The sequence below is a fragment of the Sorex fumeus genome, unplaced genomic scaffold, assembly GCF_029834395.1.
Source record: "Sorex fumeus unplaced genomic scaffold, SorFum_2.1 ptg000034l, whole genome shotgun sequence".
Lineage (NCBI taxonomy): Eukaryota > Metazoa > Chordata > Mammalia > Eulipotyphla > Soricidae > Sorex > Sorex fumeus.
In genome coordinates this window covers 32,368,911-32,390,622 of record NW_026606091.1, presented here as the reverse complement: position 1 = coordinate 32,390,622, position 21,712 = coordinate 32,368,911, and the positions used below count along the sequence as shown (strand labels likewise).

The window sequence follows — 21,712 nt, the reverse complement described above, 5'->3', positions numbered from 1 at the left end:
GGCCAGCCACCATTGCTTCCTCCCGGCCTCATGTTACTGTACTCTCAACACTCAGTGCTGCCTTTCCTCCTCCTCTCTCCCGCTCACGTGCCTCCACTGTCCCTCTGCTCCCGGGGTGTCCACAGCATGATGTGTGTCTGTACACATCCGTTTAGGCAGTCGGACAGCATGAAGGAGCTAAAGCCTCAACTCCGGATGTCTTGCACACTCCGGAGATCGTTCAGTGATCGCTCCCATCAGTATTCATCAGCCAGGAATTGAGGGTAAATTCAACTTTCACTGATACTTAAATCAACTTTGTTTTGTTTTCCAGAGGCAGTCCTCCCAACTAGTGCCCAGGGAACCTGAGGGCTACTCTGGGCAGTACTTAGCCCACCAGACAGGATGGTTTAGTGCTAGGGCCTGTTGATGCAGCCGTATTTGGAGCCGGGGGTCCACAAGAACCACTACAGTGGTGCTGGGAGACCACCAGGGCCTCACCCACAGTGCAGGGGGGAGATCATGTGCCAGGGATTGACAAACATGCACAGCATACACCACTGACCCCCGAACTATCTTCCCAGCCCCTTATATCAAATCAATTTTTTTTTTTTTTTGCATTTTGGGTCACACCTGGCGATGCTCAGAGGTTACTCCTGTCTTTGCACTCAGAAATCACTCCTAGTGGTGCTCAGGGGACCATATGGGATGCTGGGAATTGAACCCAGGTAGGCTGTGTGCAAGGCAAACGCCCTACCCGCTGTGCTATTGCTCTAGTCCCATTAAATAAATCAATTTTTAAATAATGAAATCAATTTAAAAATAAAGTGATAATTACTTGTTACAAAAAAAAAAAAAAACTCTTAAAAACAAGAAAGGAATTTTCAGAGCCAGAGAGAGTACAAAAGGGAGGGCAATTCCTGCCAGGAGCAATTCCTGAGTGCAGAGCCAGGAGTAAGCCCTGAGCACCAGTGGGTATGGCCCCCAAAACAACTCCAAAAAGGAATTTTCAACTGAATTGTGAACTCAGATATTTCTGGAGGACATGGATGGAGAGTGGGAGCCTGGACCTTCCTTCAAACACAGGAGCTTGGCAATTGGATGCTCACATTGAAAGCAACATCATAACCACTCTCTGGGCAGATGTGATTGCTGAGACACAGGGAGGGAGTTGCAGGTAGTGGAGGTCCGAATAGTCTCCAGATGGCAGAAAAGGACGATGGCGTGGCAGGTGTGTGGGAGGGAAGGCCCAGCAAGAGTGCCCAGCCTGTGGCCTCGGAAACCCACAGGTCCTTCCTGCGTGCTGGGACTGCTGCCTGCCTGCTCGGCCTTCCAGCAGCAAGAAGAGCCGGCTGTAGGCAGAGGCAGGTTTACGACAGCAGCCCTCACTCTGCAGGCCCCATTCCAAGCACAGAGCTTGGACCTTTCTTGTACGTTGTATCTCAGTTAATCCTAGCAACAGCTCACTGGGACAAGGCTCTAATCCCTTCATTGTTTAGGAAACAGGCTCAGGGAAACCAAGTGGAACTCACATAGCTAGTAAGAACCTGGATTTCTCTGTCATTAAGGTCTCACTGGAATTCACTGTCTTTACTTTGATCCACTAGTCCTCACAGCTGCTTCTGAAAACAACTTTTCTCTGCTTTAATGAGACCGACATGCTGTCTCTGTGTGTATACACATGTGCATCGTGGGAGTGGCAGTAAGCGGAGTAGAATGATAAAATAAGGGGGCTGGAGAGATGGTACAGGGGGTAGGGCGTTTACCTTGCACGTAGCTGACCTGGGTTCGATGACCAGCACACCCTATGGTCCCCTGAGCGCCACCAGGAGTGACTCCTGAGTGCAGAGCCAGGAGTAACTCCTGAACATCACTGGGTGTGCTTCCTCTCCCCGCCCCCCCCAAAAAGAAGATAAAATATAAAAAATAAACTCCCAGCCTCAATGTTTGGCATCACAGGGCCCCTGGAGTGGCTACCTTTCCCTTCCCTCCCAAATATTAAATTCCTTGCTCCAGGGATGTGTCTCAAACGGCAGAATACAGGCAGGAGAGATAGCACAGTGGGTAGAGGGCTTGGGCTTGCTTTGTATGTGGCTGACCTGGGTTCCGACCCCAGCACCCCATATGGTTCCCTGAGCCCCACCAGCAGTGATCCCTGAGTGCAGAGCCAGGAGGACGCCCCGGGCACCACACACACATACTGAGAAAATGTAGAGCATATGCCATGTATGTGTGAGACCATGAGTTTCGCCCCTGGCACGCTACGCCTGGTTCCAGCCCTACAGGGTATGGCCCTAGAGTCTCGGTGAGTACTCCTGGGTGTGTGCCCTGCAATTACAATGGGAACAACAAATTAAGTCCTTAGTTCTGAAACCTAGTCCCCAACCTAGTGTACAGGTGTATATTCTTGATGCTTCTCCTCCACTCCCACACACAGTACTTTTTGTTTGGGGGGCCACACCCTGCAGTGCTCATGGCTTACTCCTGGTGGGCTCCGTGGACCATATGGGATGCTGGGGATTGAACCTGGTTCAGCTGTGTATGCAAGTCAAGCACCCTGCCTGCTTCTGGTACACATTTTTTTAAAGCACCCTGCCCGCTTCTGGTACACATTTTTTAAAATGTTGGATGAGTACTGATTTTTTCTTTTAAGCTTATTTTTATTTATGTATTTATTTTTGGCATCCCAGGTAGCTTGCCAGGCTTTGCCTTCAGTAGCTTGCTGGGCTCTCTGAGAGGGGCGGAGGAATCGAACCTGGGCCGACTGGGTCGGCCATGTGCAAGGCAAATGCCTTACGCGCTGTGCTATCGCCTCCAGCCACAGTAACAAGTCTCACAATGTTAACTGGGCCCACTGGAGCAAATCGACGAACAATGGGAGGACAGTGCTACAGTGCTATAGTGCTATTTATTTTTAATCCAGGGGCCCATTATGATCATGAGTGCATTTCCTTTTTTAGAGAAGGGACTCGGCCTCTGCGTGAGGTCAGACCATGCCACCTCTGTGGGCCCAGGCTGTCTCTGGGGACTATTGTGAGGATCAGATGTGATTAAGTGGGGGAGCTCCTACTTGGCGCAGGCACTGGCACTCCAAGCCCAAGACTCTCCCTACCCTCAGCAGAGGCTGGAGCTCCCTGTGGCTGGAGGTGGGGCGTGGGGGGTGGGGAGGACTATGGAAACCCTACAGTGAATCATCACCCCTTGTGCTCACTGTCCTTCCTCGCCTCCAGTTACCCTGGCCCTCTGACCGAAGAGGAAGAGTTACCTCAAACCGACAAGAGGAACGCACCCACTTTCTGTTTCAAACCACGCCCCGCACCTGAGCCCCTCCAGTGTTGCATGCCTCTCTCCCCATTAGCCAGCGTCCCCGCCATCTGGACCTCTGCTGCCGCGCGGGGATTTCCCTGTCCACTGAGTGAAGCGCCACCCCAGAGACCCCGCCTGCTCACAGCTCTGCCACCATCTGCCACCCACTCGCCTCGCCAGCCCCTGCCCGGCCAGAGGCGCCTGGGTGGGCACCTGAGGAGGTGCCTATGGCAGACCACGACCCTCTCTATGGACCCCATGTGCCTGAGGAGATGCGTATGTCCCCAAACTGGCTGCTCTTCTCTTTGGATGAAGAGGAACCCCCTAATCCCTCATACTTGACTTCCCTGAAGACCAGAAGCCGGTGGCCTGGTTTCTTGTTTTCTGCTGTGCCTGTGTGATAGAAAACTGCTCAGGGCACTTAGCACAGACTCGGTCTACGGGTGGGGACCGAGCTCTGCTCTCGGGCTGGTGTCTGTTCCTCCAGTCTTTTCCCCACCCACATACGCGCTTTCTCAGGTCTCAGATTGCCAGAAGCAGCATCACATTAATAACAGCTTTCCAGGGAGCTGGGGGTGGGGTGGGGGGTTGGGGGTGGTATTTAGCGCCATTAAATATATCGATTACAAGAGACATCCTTATTTCAGAAATAGTAGGTAATGAAAAAATTCCATTGTTCCTAGGAAACGTGATACATTCAATATTTTTTCCAAAGATGGTACTATAGCCTGCTTTCACTTAGCAATATGTTATATTATAAACTTATTTCTATGCCATTGAATAGTGTTCTACAACACATATTTCTTGAGAACAGTCTTCTACAAAATAAAAATAGTTTTTCTTTTTCTAAATAGAAATACATATTCATGTAAGCAAATTCATGCAATGCAAAAAATAAAAATAAGGAAAATTAAAACCAACCAAATTATTACCCAAAGTCATTGTAAACATTCAGGTGACTATTTTCTGAGCTATCTCTGTGACTATAAAGGCATATATAAAACTATACAAATGGAATGCCACTGAAAACAATGCCTTGAAATGTTTTTATTCACTAAGCAGTATTCACTAAGCATCACAGATATATAGAAATTGCTCCAAACCAACAAATATAAGCCTAATCTCTCTCTCTCTCTCTCTCTCTCTCTCTCTCTCTCTCTCTCTCTCTCTCTCTCTCTCTCTTCTTTGGCCACACCCGGCAGTACTAAGGGTTACTCCTGGCACTGCATTCAGGAATCTCTCCTGGTGGTGCTCAGGGAACCATGTGGAATTCTGGGATGCTGAGGGCAGAACCTCGGTGGACCATGTGCAAGGCAAGCACCCTACCAGCTATCTCTCCAGCCCCTAATTTATCATTTTAGCTTCCTTGGAGGAGATTCTGGAACACACCTAGCAATGTGTGGCAGCTACCCTCAGCTCAGTGCTCAGGAAACCCTGTGATTCTGGGGATCAAATCTGGGCCTCCTGCGTGCAAAGGACACTCTGCCCCTTAGGGCCATCTCTCTGGTCCCACTTCAGTTTTGGTTTGACTTTTCGTTTTGTTTTGGGACCACACCCAGTGCTGCTCAGGGTGCCATACGGGATGCCAGGAATTGAATCTGGGTTGGATGCATGCAAGGCAAGTGCCCTACCCACTTTTGTATTGTAGGTCCAACCCCTATTCATTGTTTTGGGGGATGGGGTGGGAGGCGGACCATACCAGCAGTATGCAGGGGCTACTACTGGCTCTGTGCTGGGGGCTGAGGGTCACTTCCTGTGGTACTGGGGACCACGTGGTACCATTGGATCTAATCACTGTTGGCTGAATGCAAGTCAAGTAGCTTCATCCTTGTGCCTTAAATAATCTATTTATTGTTTTGCCTTTGGGGTCACACCAGCACCGCTCAGGGGTTACTCCTGGCTCTCCACTCAGGAACTATTCCTGGCAGTGCTTGGGGACCATATGGGATCCTGGGGATTGAACCCCGGTCGGCCGCATGCAAGGCAAATGCCCTACCCACTGTACTATTGCTCCAGCCCCTTAAACCATATTTCTGGCCCTTTAAATTACCTTATCGCTTATCACTTTATCATTTTAAAGAATGCATGATATTTCACTGAAGCCTCATTGGTTTACCTGGTCTCCTACAGAGACATCTAGCTTTACCCAATTGTCCAGGACAATATAGAGCATTTTTATGTAATTAACTCCTTGAAAGGAATTCCTAGAAGTAAAGATCCTGAATCAGGGTTCAGTTTATTCAGCTTGGAATCCGGTTATGTCTAGCAAATTGCCTGTTAGAGGCTGTCTTATACTCCCACTACCACAATGCTAACCTCTCACTCCTGCCTAAACCACTTATTATCTTTTAAAGATCATCAGGAGGAGCTGTGGAGAGATCTAGCTGAGCTCTTGGTGCTTGGGAAATAAATAAAAATATCTTTATCAGTTTGTTTTCAACTAATGACAAGGTGGAAAACCTTGCTTGAAAACCTAAGGGTGCCAATTCAGTGTGAAAAGAAAATGCTTCTTAACAAGCTGTCTTGGGATTATTCTATATCTACATGCAGAAGAATAAATTTGAACCTCTACCTAACACCAAATATAAAAATGAACTCAAAATGGGTCGTAGACTTAAATATAAGAGCGAAAACTAAGCAGAAAATAAAAGAGTAAATCTTCATGACCTTAGATTAGGCAAAACGTTCTTAAGACACCAGAAGCAGAACAAACAAAATTTAAGGAAGAAAGAGATAAATTTTACCTAATCAAAATGAAAGTCTTTTTTGTTTGTTTGTTTGTTTTTTGGGTCACACCTGGCAATGCACAGGGGTTACTCCTGGCTCTGCACTCAGGAATTACTCCTGGGGTGCTCAGAGGACCATATGGGATGCTGGGAATCGAACCTGGGTCTGCCATATGCAAGGCAAACGCCGTCCGTACCTGCTGTGCTATCACTCCAGCCCCCAAATTAAAAGTCTTTATGCTTCAGAGGACACCATCAAGAAAGAGAAACGAAAAATGAAGGGGGAGGGGTGGGTGGGAGAGAGAGAGAGAGAGAGAGAGGGAATCCAGAGTTTAAAGTGCTGATCTGGTATGTGGACAGCCCCACTTCCATCCCTTTATACCACATGGTCCCCTCAGCATTGCCAGGTCTGATCTCGTAGGCACCAAAGAACACCAGGGCCCAAGGTGCCCTGCATCCTCAGGCCCTAGCATTAAACAGCCAACTTGGTCGACTCAGAGTGGGTCCCCCTCACCAGAGCCCCCTGAGTACTGCTTTGGAGCAGCCCCTCCCACACAAACACCAAACAGATAGAAAATAGGACAGGAGAAAGTATTTGCAAATCATAAAGCTAATAATGTGATCTGTATTCAGAATACATGAAGAACTTTCCGAAGTCGATGATGAAAAGATTAGTAGCCCAGTTTAAAATGGGCAAAGAATTTGAATCAGTAGTTTTCCAAGGAAAATATGCAAATGGTCACTTAGCACAGGAAAAGATGCTTAACATTATTAGTCATTAGATAATGAAAATCAACAATAGGTGCTACTTCATGCCCCTAGAGCGTGTGTGCCCATAAAAATGACAAACAGCGACCATGAAGTGCTGTTGGGAATGTAAAACAGTATCAGTTCTTTAGGAAACAGCTTGGCAGTTCTTCAGAAAGTTGAATAAGAAGGGCTGGAGAGATAGAACAGAGGTGAAGAGCTGGCCCTGCACACAGCCAATCCCTGGTTCAGTCCTTGACTATGATCTCCTGAGTACTGCCAGGAATGATCCCTGAGTAAGACTGGGTGTGGCCCCCAAATCCTCAAACAAAAAAACAAACAAAAGAAGAGGGTCAGGAGATAACATAGCCTGGAGGGCATTGGCCTTTGTGTGCCAAACCCAGGTTTGATTCCCAGTACCACACACAGGGTCCCCAGGCATCATTGCCAGGAGCAGCCCTAGAGGCCTTCCACAAGGTGACCCAGGTATCAGGGCACTGAAGGTCAGAGTAGAACCATATCCCTGGGCTCAGGCATTGAACCTTAGACCTGGCAGGCTGGGAGCCTACCAATTGCCTCCCCAGGCCTCCTGCTTGGGAGACCCCATCCCCATCCCACAGTTCCAAAAAAAAAAAAAAAAGGAGGGACAAGATTGACAGCACAGCACGCAGTCGACCTGGGTTCGATTCCCAGCATCCCATGTGGTCCCCGAGCACTGCCAGGAGTGATTCCTGAGTGCAGAGCCAGGGGTATCGGAGTAACCCCTGAGCATCACCAGGTGTGGCCCAAAACAAACAAGCAAACAAAAAAAAAAAAAGGAAAGAAGTCAGACCAGAATTATGTTCAGGGGTACATGAGCCCGCAGGGCTAGGGCTTCCAGCTCCAACACTGAAGGGAAAAAGAAGTCACCAAACTCCTTCCTGAGCTGCGTAGGAAGCAGAACAGAAAGGAAGAAAGAGATCTGATTCCAAGAGGGATTGGCTCCATGGTCTTGGGGTGTGCCGGGCTCTTGCTGCTGGGGCTGGCTCTGCAGGAGGAAGGGAGTCACTGCCTCCACGCAGGCCAATGGTCACTGCCATCTGGAGAAAGGAAGAACCTGGATGTGCCCCCGAGCCTCCAACAAGGAGCACAACTTGTGTTAACACTGATGTTAATCCAGTTACACCAGCTTCAGATCTCTAGCCTACAGAACTGGCTTCCTGTTCACAGAAGGAAGCAAGAAGTGAGCACTTACACACAATGGGTATTTGGCCCAAAAGAGGAATAAAGCATTGGGCTATGTATCATATACTTTGGACAACCTGGCAGGCTACCGAATGTAACCTGCCCACACAGCAGAGTCTGGCAAACTCCCCATGGTGTACCCAGTATGCCAAATACCAGTAACAATGTTGGGTCTCATTCTCCTAACCCTGAAAGAGTCTCGAATATGCACTTTTTAAAATCTCAGGGCTAGGGCGAAGGAGACATTATTGGTGCCTGCTTGAGGCAATCGACGAACAACAGGATGATCGTGATCGTGATGTATCGTCACAAAGGACCCTGCCGAGTGTTGCTCAGAGTGATGGGAACCATACCCAAGCCCCCTACCCCCAAATCCCCCAGTGCTATGCGATGCCCTTTATAGGAAGTGACAGGAACTGTCTGAAACAAATACCAGTGCCAAAGCTATAGGGACAGAAAGGGGATTATTAGTGGCAAGGCCTGGGAGTGAGAGGGGTGACTGCTAAGTGGGAGTAGTGGAGTGTTCTTCAGGGGAATAGAAATGCTCTGGATTTGACTGTGGTGATGAACACACAGTTCTGCAAATACACTGCGCTGTAGCACCGTAGCACTGTCATCCCGTTATTCATCCACTTGCTCGAGCGGGCACCAGTAACGTCTCCATGTGTCCCAGCCCTGAGATTTTAACAGCCTCTCCTCTCTTCCTTCCCAACTCTGCCATGTTGGAGGCTCTTTCAGGGTCAGGGGAATGAGACCCGTTATTGTTACTGTTTTTGGCATATTGAATACGCCACGGGTAGCCTGCTAGGCTCTGCCATGCAGGCAGGATACTCTCAGCAGCTTGCCGGGCTCTGAGAGGGATGGAAAATATGTATATAGGCATATATATTTATATATTTATATATATGCAAATATACTGAACTACTAAAATTGTCCGTTTTATCATTATTTTTAATGCTATTTATTTATTTTGGGAAAAGTTTGGGACCTATACCAAGCTGTGCACAGGGCTTACTCCTGGCTCTGTGCTCAGGGATCACTCCCTGTGGGTCTCAGGGGGCCCTCTGTAGTGACAGGGATTAAATCCATGTAGGCTGTGTACAAGGCAAGTGTTCTATCTGCTGTGCTACCTCTTCAGCCCTGAAGTATGGACACTGCATGCTTTTTTTGGGGGGGGGGGTGGCTCTTACACCCAGAGATACTCAGGGGTTACTCCTGCCTCTGTTCTCAGGAATTATTCCTGGCAGTGCTGGGGGACCATATGGGATGCCGGTGATTGAACCCAGATTGGCCACGTGCAATCATGAAATCCTACCTGTTGTACTATTGCTCTAGCCCTGACATGGCACACACACACACACACACACACACACACACACACAGGTATATATAAGATTTTTTTTTCCAGTTTATAACTAGTAACTACTGGGGCTGAGGTTTTTTTTTTTTTTTTTTTTTTTTTTGCTTTTTGGGTCCCACTCAGCGATGCACAGGGGTTACTCCTGTCTCTGCACTCAGGAATTACTCCTGGCGGTGCTCAGGGGATCAGGGGACCATACGGGATGCTGGGAATAGAACCCAAGTCGGCCGCATGCAAGGCAAACGCCCTACCCGCTGTGCTATCACCCCAGCCCCCCTGGGGCTGAGCTTATAACTAATAACTAAGCAGACTGCCTGCCTGGTGCACTGTGCCCCCAGTATGCAAGTCCCAGTGAGTACCACTGGCAAGTATGTGAACCCCAGACAGCAACAACCACAACTACAAAGGGAAGGGAAGGGGGAAGGATAGCTATTAAGGACAAGCCCTCAATCTCCTTTCCTGTCCTGACTTCTTTCCCACCCAAGATTAGGTATTTCCCTCTGGCACTTCTAGTTTCACTCTTTTATGCAAAATTTTTGATCTACATAGACTTGTATTTTAATGCAGTATTTGAGGAAATTTTCTCATTTTCTTTATTTTTACTGACTAGTTGTCCCAAGACCATTGTTTTGGTTTTGTTTTTGTTTGGGGGCCACACCTTTGGGGGCGATGCTCAGGGGTTACTTCTGGCTCAGCAATCAGAAATGACTCCTGGCAGTGCTTGCGGGGCCATATGGAATGCCGGTGATCAAACCCGGCTCAGCAGCGCCCAAGGCAAGGGCCTTATCTGCTGTACTATCGCTCAGGCCTCCAAGACCATTTATTAAATCACCGTTTTCTCCATTAATCTTATTTTTTTTAATCTACTATATCTTTTTTTTTTAACCTACTACTAATTCCTGTTTCTTCTTATATTTCTTCTCATATTTCTTTCTTTTTTCAAGGATCACACACACTGATGCTTAGGTGTTCAGGGGTTACTCCTGGCTCTGCATGCAGGAATTACTTCCTCCTGGTGTGGGGGACCTACTGGGATGCTGGGGATCAAACCTGGGTCAGCCACATGCGAGGCAAATGCCCAACCCATTGTATTATGGCTCTGACCCATTAAGTCTATTTCTAAACCTTCTTTTTCCGTTCTTCTGTTTGTTTCTGCTACACACCCCTACCAGTTCTGGGCAACATTAGGAAATGGAAAGTCAGTGGACAAATGGCAGAAGAAATGGGCTTGGAGCAGTGCTGGACTTGGGACACCCGGCCCTTTAACTAGGCAGAAGGGCAGAGGCTGGGAGGCTCTGGAGATGCTCAGTGTGCTGACACTCAGCTTCCATTCCTTCCCACCCTTCCTCTACTGCATAGGCCCTGGAGCATCGCTGGGAGTGATGGAGTGATCCTGAAAACAAGCAAAAACCAAAAACAAAAGAGCATTGAGTGGCAATCATGTTTGGTCTATAGTCTACTTTCAACTGTACCTCAAGGTGTTTCACTAATAAAAACTAAAACAAAACAAAACGAAACGAAAAACAAACATGTACCTTTCAGAGAGCAGAGGTCCTCTTTCACTCCAGGGCAAACTGTTCTCTTCCTTGAAGCTCCTTTCCCATTTCTTTACTTCTTCTATTTTTTTTTTACTTTGCAGGGATGGGGTAGGAGAGGGTGGAAAGGGGTACACCCAGTGGTGCTCAGGGCTTACTCCTGCCTCTGTGCTCAGGGATCACTCCTGGTGGGCTAGAGGGGCTGGAGGACCATATGTGCTGCTGGGGATGGGGCCAGGCACAGCTGCATGCAAGGCAAGCCCCCTACCAATTGTACTAGTACTCCAGATTCAAGTTTCTGTTGCTTTGAGTATTTGTTATTCCCCTACTTCGTTTCTGTATATCCCACATATATGAGAAGATCATCCTGTGTCTGTTCCTCTCCCAACTTCACTCAACACAGTACTTTCCAGACCCACCCACCTAGCAGTAAAGGGTATGATTTCATCTTCCATCCTGTGTCAGGCTGTACCAACTTGTGCTAGGTGGTGCCATCCAGTGCCAGATTGGGTCAATCTGTGCCAGACAGTGCCAACGACAACCAACATCAACCAGTGCTTGTGTTGGGCGATGTCATCCTGTGCCAGTCTGTGCCAACATGTGAAAAGTGGCGTGAACCTGTGCCCATCAGAGCCAGTTGATGCCAGGCACCAACAACTTATGTGAGCCTTCCCAGTCTGTGCCAGCATTCAAATTAGCACCAGCTAGTGCCAACTCATGCCAATACATGCCAGACAATACCAATATGTGTTAACCTGTGACTGCACATTCCATTCTGTGCCAGGCAGTTCCAACCTGTGCCAGTCAGGGCTATTCTGTCCCAGGTGATGCCTGTATATGCCACTTGTAGCAGCCTATTTCAGGTAGTGTCAACATGTGCCAGACTATGCCAACCCATGTCAGTATCTGGCCAACATGTGCCAGATTGTGCCATCTGTGCCAGGCAGTCTAGGGGACATCAAAGGGGGGAGGAGGGATTCCGTCCATGCTCTCTTACAGAACATTATAATTTAGCTTTGAATGCTGAGTAAAGAATATACTGCAAAGGTTCACAGCCCACAGCTGAGCAAGACAGCCAGCTGTTCGTGAACCAGAGGAACGGCAGTCCTGGGAACAGGGAGAAGCCCCTGGAAGGAGCTACCCACTTCCCCACAACCCTGACAGATGTGGTGACACTGCTGATGGTGCTCCTGACCCAGGTCAATGACGGATGGGCACAAGCTGGGGCCCAGGGGCCCTTGTCACATGGGCACTCAGGGAACCCTGTCCATGCAAAACTGAGAAGTCTTTTTTAATTTTATGTCTCAGCTGCCCCTTGTGAGTCTCACAAATGCTAATAAAAACATTTGGCTTATTGAGGAGAGCCCAGTAAAAGGTCAGGGACAGGCTAGGGACTCTCTCCAACAAGAGGGAACTTCGATGTTTGAGAGATCAGGGAAATCAAGCAAATCAGAGGAAATGGAAAGGGGTCATGGGATGGGTCTGGTTGATTATTAAGAAAGGTTTTACTACACTGCATTCAAAGCTGGAATGGGGGGGCTGGAGAGATAGCACAGCGGGTAGGGTGTTTGCCTTGCATGCGGCCCAACCCGAGTTCGATTCCCAGTATCCCATATGGTCCCCTGAGCACTGCCAGGAGTAACTTCTGAGTGCAGAGCCAGGAGTAACCCCTGTGCATCACCAGGTGTGACCCAAAAAGCCAAAAAAAAAAAAAAGCTGGAATGGGCCAAAGGCTCCAGACTGGACACCCACTATTAAAACGTGGTTTTGATAGTATTTGCTTTTTGTATTTGCTCTGAATTGGTTCTGTTTGGGGGGTCACACCGAGCAGTGCTCAGGGCTTATCCCTGATTCTGGGATCACTCTTGGCGGTTCTTGGGAAATCAGATGGGGTGCCAGGGGATTGAACCCAGGCCAACTGCATGCAAAGCAAGTGCCTTACCTGCTGTACTATCTATCTCTCCAGCCCTTCTGATTTGGAGAAATTAAAAAAGCTGGAAGGTAAAAAGTACAGGCAGGGACCCGCCTGACAGTCACCCAGAGTAATACTTAGGCAGATCAAAGAGCCGCTGAAGGGCCAGCAGGGCTTCCCTGCAGGTGTGGGAGGCAGAGCCCTTAAATGCACACAACGGACACAACAGGGTATGTGGAGGAATTTTTTTTTATTCCAATAAAGGGTCCTTTCTTAACATGAAAAAGCCTAATTACATCTTACTATTACTATGTAAGTAATATTGATCTCATCCTGAAGCCCCTGAAGGAATATTGGCATCCCACTGCTTTTCTCAGACCAGAACGGAGAATTCCTGATCGGGCATCCCAGTGGGGCACTAGCACCCCCCCCTCCAACTCCCTAAAAGCTTCCATTCCAGCCCAGGATGGTTCTCATGTCTCCATGCCCCTTCCCCATCTCAGCCCTTCAGATCCCTTGAACTCTGCCTGCATGGCAATGTCTACAAAGTTCCAATTAGCCATGGGTTCACACCAAAACTGCTCAAAGGACCCAAACAACCAAACCTGGACTGTGCTGTGCCTTGTTAGTGCTAAATCTGAATGTAGTTAAAAAAAAAGCAATGAACTTATCTTCAATAAAATTCTCATCATTTCCTACCACTTGCATCGCATTTTCTAATCACTGTAATGACATTTTACCTGTGATGAGAGCCACTGTGTACTTCTGAATACCAAGCAGCAGCCGTGCCATAAATTGCTAGCCCCTTTCTCCTCTAACGATCCCCGCTCATTTTTTTCTCCGAGTATTCTTCTCAGCGTAATTAGCATGCTTATTATACGACATATTCAAATGTTAATGTGCGCCCTGTACTGACGCTATTGTGAGACCCTTTTTTTTTCTTTTGCTCAGGAGCTAAAATTATATTCACATTCTGCTCCGTGCTAGAGGTTCTGTGCTTGAAACCTGTTTCCCACTTGCGAGGAGCCAAGGGTATTGAATCAGAATGCTGGGCTAGAAGGAGAAGTGTCAGACACTCAATATAGAACCTGTAAGCCAAACAGGGTCAATTGTGGAGGGCCCTGCTACACGTTTGGATTCAGCTGCCCATCACCGTGGAGACGATCAATATTTGAGCAGGCTGTCTTGTCTTTGGGGGCGTGTTTGACATTGTCCTTCCACGCTCTCTAACCAATCTCTTCCATTGCAGGTTCGACTGCCCGAATCCCAGCGCTGACCATGGGAAATGTTTCCTTCAGACAGAACTGAGAGTTGCTTGAGTGTCCCCTGACCTGGCTTTGGAAGCCTTCCAGCATGTCTGCTCTGTCGGGACCTCACTTCAGAGGTTGAGGGCAGAGACCCTGACCTCATGGAGTACGACCCCAAAGCTCAGTGGTCCAAGACTCTATGATAGGCTTACAGGTTCTTTCACCACTGTCGTCACTCAACAACATTCTCTTCTTTGTTTAGGGTCATACTCGGCTGTGCTCAGGGCTGACTCCTGACTCTGTGCTCAGGGCTGACTCCTCGCTCTGTGCTCAGGGCTTACTTTTATCTCTGTCTGTGCTCATGGATTATTCCCTAGCTTTGGTGTCAGGACTTACTCCTGCCTCTGTGCTCATGGATTACTCATTCTGTGCTCAGGGCTTCTATCTCTGTCTGTGCTCATGGAAGCTCTGGCTTCAGGTCTTACTCCTGCCTCTGTGCTCATGGCTTACTCCTAGCGTTGTGCTCAGGTCTTACTCCTGACCAGTGCTCTGGGATCACTCCTGGTGAGCTCAGGGGACTATATGTCGTGCCAGGATGAACTGGGGTTGATTGCATGCAAGGCATGTCCCTTAACCCCTGTACCAGCTCTCATGGCCTTGTTTGTTTGTTTGTTTGTTTGTTTTGGAAGTTTGGTCAAAGTCAATTTAGTGCTCCTGGTGGTGTTCAAGGGACTACATATTTTTGGGGCTGGAGTTGGGGCCTCCCGCAGGTAAGGCATGCATGCACTCAGCTTACTGGGCTAGCTCTCTGGTGCCTCTCTTTAGATCATGCTTTTTGGAATTGAACGCCACACTTCATACAGGCAAGGCATATATTCTGCCACTTAATTATAGTCCTAATTTGTGCGTGTGTGAATATCTGGTGGGGCTCAGGAACTATTCCTGGATCTGTGCACAGGAGACCATATGTGGTAAACAGGGTCAGCTGTAAACAGCTGCTTGCAAGACACAAGTGCCTTATACTCCATACTTTCTCTGACCTAGACCTAGACTGTGGGATAACATTGCTCCTTGGGCATTGTCCTTGCTCCTCCCACAGAGAGCTTAGGTTTATTGAGTTACTCCCACAACAGTGCTCCTGAGGCACACCAGTTTCACCAGGTACTCCTAATCCTATATTGCTTTTCTCTTTATGTCCTTTGCATGGTTTAGTGATGTATTTTTTGTATAGACAAGGGAAGACAGTTGATGCTATGCTTTTGTAACATGGGAATTAGTTGACTCCAAATAATATTTACTCCTGGGCATCCATCACATTTACCTGACTTAAGCCTCAGTTGCCCTTACTTCCTAACATCCCCAAAAGGAGAGTCCTGACGAAGAGACTGGATGGACCCAGGGCATGCTGTAAGCATAGAAAAGGGACAGGCTAAATGCCGTAAGAAGTATAAGTTAAGAACACGGTCATGGAACAAACTCTGTCATGACCCAAAAAGAAGTAACTGAATAAGGACCCTTTTGGGGTTAGGAACGACTAACCTGGCCTGAGGACTGTAGTCTAGGATATATAGTGAGATGCCCCCAGGAATAGCCACTCTTTAAGCTTAGTATGTCTCCAATTGTGTTCATACAAAATGACTAGAAATATTTCTAAGGAGTAAATTTAATGATGGCTTAAATGGATTACAACTCCCCGTGGTGTATTCAATATGCCAAAAACCAGTAACAATGATGGGTCTCATTCTCCTGACCCTGAAAGAGCCTTGAATGTGGCACTTTTTAAAATCTCAGGGCTAGGACGAAGGAGACGTTACTGGGGCCTGCTCAAGGCAACTGACGAACAACAGGATGATAGTGATACAGTGATAAATGGATCACTAGCCAAGGAAAGGAGGATGCAATACGCCCTTAGATGGAATCCCACCCTTGTAGGATCTCCTAGTAATCTAGAATGCTGAAACACTAGATGAGATTTCATCCTTGAGTTAATCTCCTAGAAGAACTACTCTGAAGGAAGGACTTTACATCTGTTTATTGTTATGGTAAGTCCAACCACAGCTATGTGAACCCCCACCCTTCACAATTTCTATATAACTACACTGTGAGATTGAATAAATGGTCACTCACTACCAACCAGCCTATGGCCCCATTTCTTCATTCATCTGTTGCTATCTCATCCATCCACTATCGACTGGCTGAAGTGGGGATGCTGCTCTTGGCCACCGAACACATGCGTCACACACCCACACTTCGAGCTCACTGTCACTGCATCACTGTCATCCCACTGTTCATCAATTTCCTCGAGCAGGCACCAGTAACGTCTCCATTCATCCTAGCTCTGAGATTTTAGCAAGTGGAGGCTCTGTCAGGGTCAGGGGAATGAGACCCATCATTGTTACTGGGTTTTGGCATATCAAATACGCCACGGTGTACCTCATGGTGTTTCACTAATAAAAAAAAAAAAACGCCACGGGGAGCCTGCCAGACTCTGCTGTGCAAGCAGGGCTCTCTCGGTAGCCTGTCACGTTATCTGAGAGTGAGAACTAGACAATAAGAGGTCACACCAGATTTATTTGTGTTCAGATTTTGGGCCACCCCTACTTGGTAGTGTTCAGGGCTTACTCCTGAATCTGTACTCAGAGATTGTTCCTGGAAGGGCTTAGGGGATCATATGTGGTGTCAGGGATAGAGTCACACCACATATGATCCCCTAAGCCCTTCCAGGAACGATCTCTGAAAGCAGGACTCAAACTCACTAGGTATCAATCCCTCAAAATAAAGAACCAAAGTATTCATCGAACCTGTTATAACCACTCCTCTGCACCTCCATGCGCACATATTTTTGTCCCAGCTTTTCTGTCCTTTAACTCAAATGCAATAGGAAGGAAAGAATGTTCCAGATTACTCAGATGCTGATTAAAGAGTCATGAAAGAAAGCAAAGTGGGGACCAGAGCAATAATACTGTATGTAGGGCATTTGCCTTGCATGCAGCTGAGCTGGGTTTGATCCCCGACATCCCATATAGGCACCTGTGCACTGCCAGGAGTAATTCCTGAGTGCAGAGCCAGGAGTAAGCCCTGAGCATTGCCAGGTGTGACCCAAAAAGCAAAGCAAAACAAAACAAACAACCAAAGTGGTTAAAAGGAGGCAGCTCATAAGGTCTGGCCAAGTAGCTAATGGTAGAGCAGTGGATTTCCTGCAGCTACTTGACGGAGGCTGATATACCTGCACACATCAGGGAGGCTTGATGATGGTTCTTCGGTGAAAGAGAAGATCCCCGGAACCAGAGCCGTGTTGGAAGCTAGGTGGGAACTAATTAATACATCCACCTGGAGGGACTAGTCAGAAGGCAACAGAGACAGGCCAGGGGTGCAAGGAAATTAAACAAGAAATGAACCCATGGAACAGAATCTGGGCGTGCAAAGTGGACTCAGGGCTGCATGGTTCAATATGGCAGCCAGGAGCAATGTCACAACCAGCGAGTTGAGTGCACTTAAACTGAGTCTTAGGAAGCTCCTCAGTTACACGTATGCTATAGAACATGACTCAAGTATTCATTGGTTGTAGGTGAGCAGTGTTGCCTCGTACAGATGAGCACTTTGATTGTTGCAAAAAGTTCTACTGTATAGTTCCACTCTATGTTATTCTAGATACTCTTCTTAAAAAGGGCTGTAGCACTGCACTGCCCTCCCGTTGTTCATCGATTTGCTCGAGCGGGCCCAGTAACGTCTCCATCGTGAGACTTATTGTTACTGTGTTTGGCATATTGAATACATCACGGGTAGCTTGCCATGCTTTGCTGTGCGGGCGAGATACTCTTGGTAGCTTGCCGGGCTCTCTGAGAGAGGTGGAGGAATCGAACCCGAGTTGACCGGGCTGGCTGCACGCAAGGCAAATGCCCTACCGCTGTGCTATCACTCCATCCCAAAAAGGGTTATACCTGGTATATTTATTAAATGAGTATACTTATTTTTCTTCTTATTTCTTTAAAGATCCTGTTGGACAACATTCGGTTATCCTTGCTTCTCCCGCAGGGAGCTTATGTTTATTGAGCTTCTCCCACAACAGTGCTCCTGAGGCACACCCCGTTCCATCAAGCACTAACAATTCTATATTGCTTTTCTCTTTCCTTTATGTCATTTGCATGGTTTAGCAATATTCTTTTTGGATAGACACAGGAATACAGTTGATGCTATGGTTTTGTAACATGGGAGTTAACTGATTCCACATAATATTTACTCCTGAGCATCTGTCATATTTACCTGACTTAAGCCTCAGTTGCCCTTACTTCCTAACACCCCCATAAGGAAGGTCCCAACGAAGGGACTGGATGGACCCAGGGAAAGCTGTAAGCTACCCTCGCATCGAAAGGGGACAAGGTAAGCACCATAAGTATAAGTTAAGAGCATGGCCATGGAACAAATGGTCATGACCCAAAAGGAAGTAACTGAATAAGGATCCTGCTGAGATTAGGAAAGACTAACCTGGCCTGAACACTGTAGTCTGGGATATATAGTGAGATGTCCCCAGGAAGAGCCAAACTTTAAGCTTAGTACAGCTCTGTGTTCATACAAAATGACTAGAAATATTATAATAAAGAAATAAATTCACTATGTTTAAATGGATTACTAGCTGAGGAAAGGAGAAAGCAACACACCCTGCATGGAATCCCGTCCTTGAGTGGATCTTCTAGTAGTCTAGAGTGCTGAACCCTCAGATAATATTTTGTCCTTGAGTTAATCTCCTAGAACTTCCCCTGAAGGAGCGGCTTTACATCTGTTAATTGTTAAGACAATGTTTAACCCCACCTTTGTGTATGATTTCTATATATAACTATGATCTATGATTTCTATATATAACTAGGCTGTAAGGGGTAAGAGGGGACTAGACTAGTACTAAGAAGATAAGGACTAGACTAGAAAGAGGAGGACTATGAGAAAGAGGATGAGGGAACAATGATGACTGGGACTATGACCAAAACTATGACTAAGGTTGTGGTGTAAGAGAGAGATTGGACTATGCTGGGGTGGGGAGGAGAGAGAAACAAACTGACTACTGACTAGCCTGGGGCCCAGGCCGTTTCTCCGTTCCCCCAGTCCTTCATCTGTCCCTCGCCATGGACCGGCCAGGGGAACGGTTCTCAGCCACCAAACGCTCGAGTTCTGTGCACCCACAATTTTCCTCAAAACTCACAAGACCCAACTCAAATATCTTGCAGGAGATTCCCCCTGTGCAGGATCTAATTATTTGCCATAGGCAGCCTGAGTTATGCCATGTACTCCCCCCACCCCTTTTTTTCTGAGTTATGTGGTTCTTTTGTTTCTGTTTCTGGGCCATCCTGGGCAGTGCACAGACTCACTCCTGGTGGGGCTTAAAGGACCATATGTGGTGCCAGCATCAAACCCAGACCCCTTGCCTTCAAAGAATGCACCACAGCTGATTGTGTTCAATCTCTAGCCTGAAAAGCATTTTCTTCAGACAATTAATTGACATGGGGTAGAAATGGAGTAGTTGACATGGAGTAGTTGACATGGGGTAGTTGACATGGAGCTAAGACATGGGGTAGAAAGGTGCAAGAATGGGAATCAACTCTCCAGATCTGCCGGGTCCACCTCCATCGCTATAACAAACCATTATCAACAGAAGCTTTTGACCTCCCATTGAGATGTATTCTCTAGGCTACCTTGGCCACGCAGTAAAAAAGTTGAAATTCCAGTCTGTGACTTGGAATAAGATATAGCATCGTCTCACCTGTAGGCCCTCACTCAATTTGCAGGGTCCTTGCTTTCTCTTTTAATTTCCTGTGCCATCAGCTCTTGGAATTTCTCATAAGATCTAAAGATTCCACCTCCCCAATCTCTTTGGAATCTGCCTCTTCCTTCAATATCTCCCCCTGTCCCCCAGTTAATTGATCTTCTTTGCTGTAAGAACATCCTGCCTTGATGCTCTCCTCCCTGAAGTCCTCCAAGGGGCTCCCTATGACCTCAGAGCCTCCCCTCGGCCCCCAGTGACCTCTCATCTCAGCTCTTCCTGTGCACCCATTCCTGCCATCCTGTGATGGGACCTGCCAAGGAGTCCTTTCATCCTGTGCTTTTTGCTCCCCTCCTTTTGAACCCCTGTGGCATTTCTAGATCCCGTTAAGGTTCATTCTAAGCCTCCTCTCTGAGGAGTCCTCTCAGATTGACGAGATCCCTGGGCTGCGTCCCAACCCTGCGGGGGGGCTCTGACCGTCACTTCACACATCTTGTATGTGACCTTCCTGCTGGGTCTCTTTCTCCCCCTAGCCTGTGAGGTGTCAAGGGCCGGCAGCCCCTGTGACTCATGTTTCCCCCCACCCCCTCTGGCACTGGCAGCCAACACAGAGTCTGACTCATAATGCTTGCTGCAGGCCTGTCAGAACGCACCACACTCAGGGCCTGTGTGGGGTTCTGCTGTGCCGAAGAGCTAAGATGAGGAGGAGGAGCCCACGTGGAGCTGGCTCCAGCTGTCACGCCCGTGGGCTTCACCTTGGCCTAGTGGCACTGGCCGTTAAGGAGGATGAAGGGGTAAAGGAAGAGGCCCACAGCTGTTGCCACTTAGAGACTCCCTGTTGGTCACCATTGTTGTGTGAGAAGAAACAGAGACAATCCCTCAACCCCCTTGGAGAATTCTCTCATAGGGAACCCACCTGTGGGGGTCGTTATGGGGAGGCTTATGAGTAAGGGGCAGAAACCCCTTTAAACAGAGGAAAGGCTGGAAGCCATGGGGGTGTCGCTGGCTAGGGATCTAGTGTTTTAGTCTAGTTCAGGTCATAGTTAAAAGTGTTGGCCTTTCTGGTACTGATGTATAAAGCCACAGCACCCCACCGACAACTCTTTTAGTTTTGCAAAGTACCCCATGTCTATTGACTCCCACGGGTTTCCACTTGTCTCAGCATCTTTCACTTAGTACGTGTCCTGGGGCACAGGCGAGACAGAGCAGCAGTGGATTTCTTTCATTTTTTAGTTTTGAGCCACACCCAGCAGTGCCCAGGTTTTACTTCTGTCTTTGCGTTTATGGGTCACTCCCGGTGGTGCACAGGGAACTCTGGGGTCCTACGGGATCAAATTTGGGTCAGCCACGTGCAAGGAAAGCACCTTACCCGTTTTACTATCTCACCACCTCCTCACGTTTTGGTGGGGAGGGGCCCACACACCTGGTGGTGCTCAGGGCTTATGCCTGGTTTTGTGCTTAGGGATCACTCCTGGCAGGGCTCGGGAGATTATATGGGGTGCCAGGGATTGAACCTGAGTTGGCCACAAGCAAGGTAAGCAATCTACCTGCTATATTATTGCTTGGACCCCATCTCTTTTCCCCCCTTTTTAATGTAGAAGGAAACCAATATCCAGAGAGGTGAAGTGACTGGCTCATATTTTGAGCAAAGGCCATAAAAACAAAATGACTTTCTTCAGATTGTGAAGTAATCATCAGAACTGTGACATATGGGTTTATTTAAAAATCTCATCTGGGGGGTTGGAGTGATAGCACAGCGGGTAGGGTGTTTGCCTTGCACGCAGCCAACCCGGGTTCGATTCCCAGCATCCCATATGGTCCCCCGGGCACCACTAGGGGTAATTCCTGAGTGCATGAGCCAGGAGTAACCCCTGTGCATTGCCGGGTGTGACCCAAAAAGCAAAAAAAAAAAAATCTCATCTGG

The 21,712-nt window shown here is 47.9% G+C and overlaps 1 pseudogene; it reads left to right on the top strand.

Annotated features, from left to right (window-relative positions):
* Positions 1 to 1,182: 1,182 nt before the first annotated feature.
* LOC130026632 (60S ribosomal protein L18-like) overlaps positions 1,183 to 21,712 on the top strand; it is a 31,342-nt pseudogene continuing 10,812 nt past the window's right edge.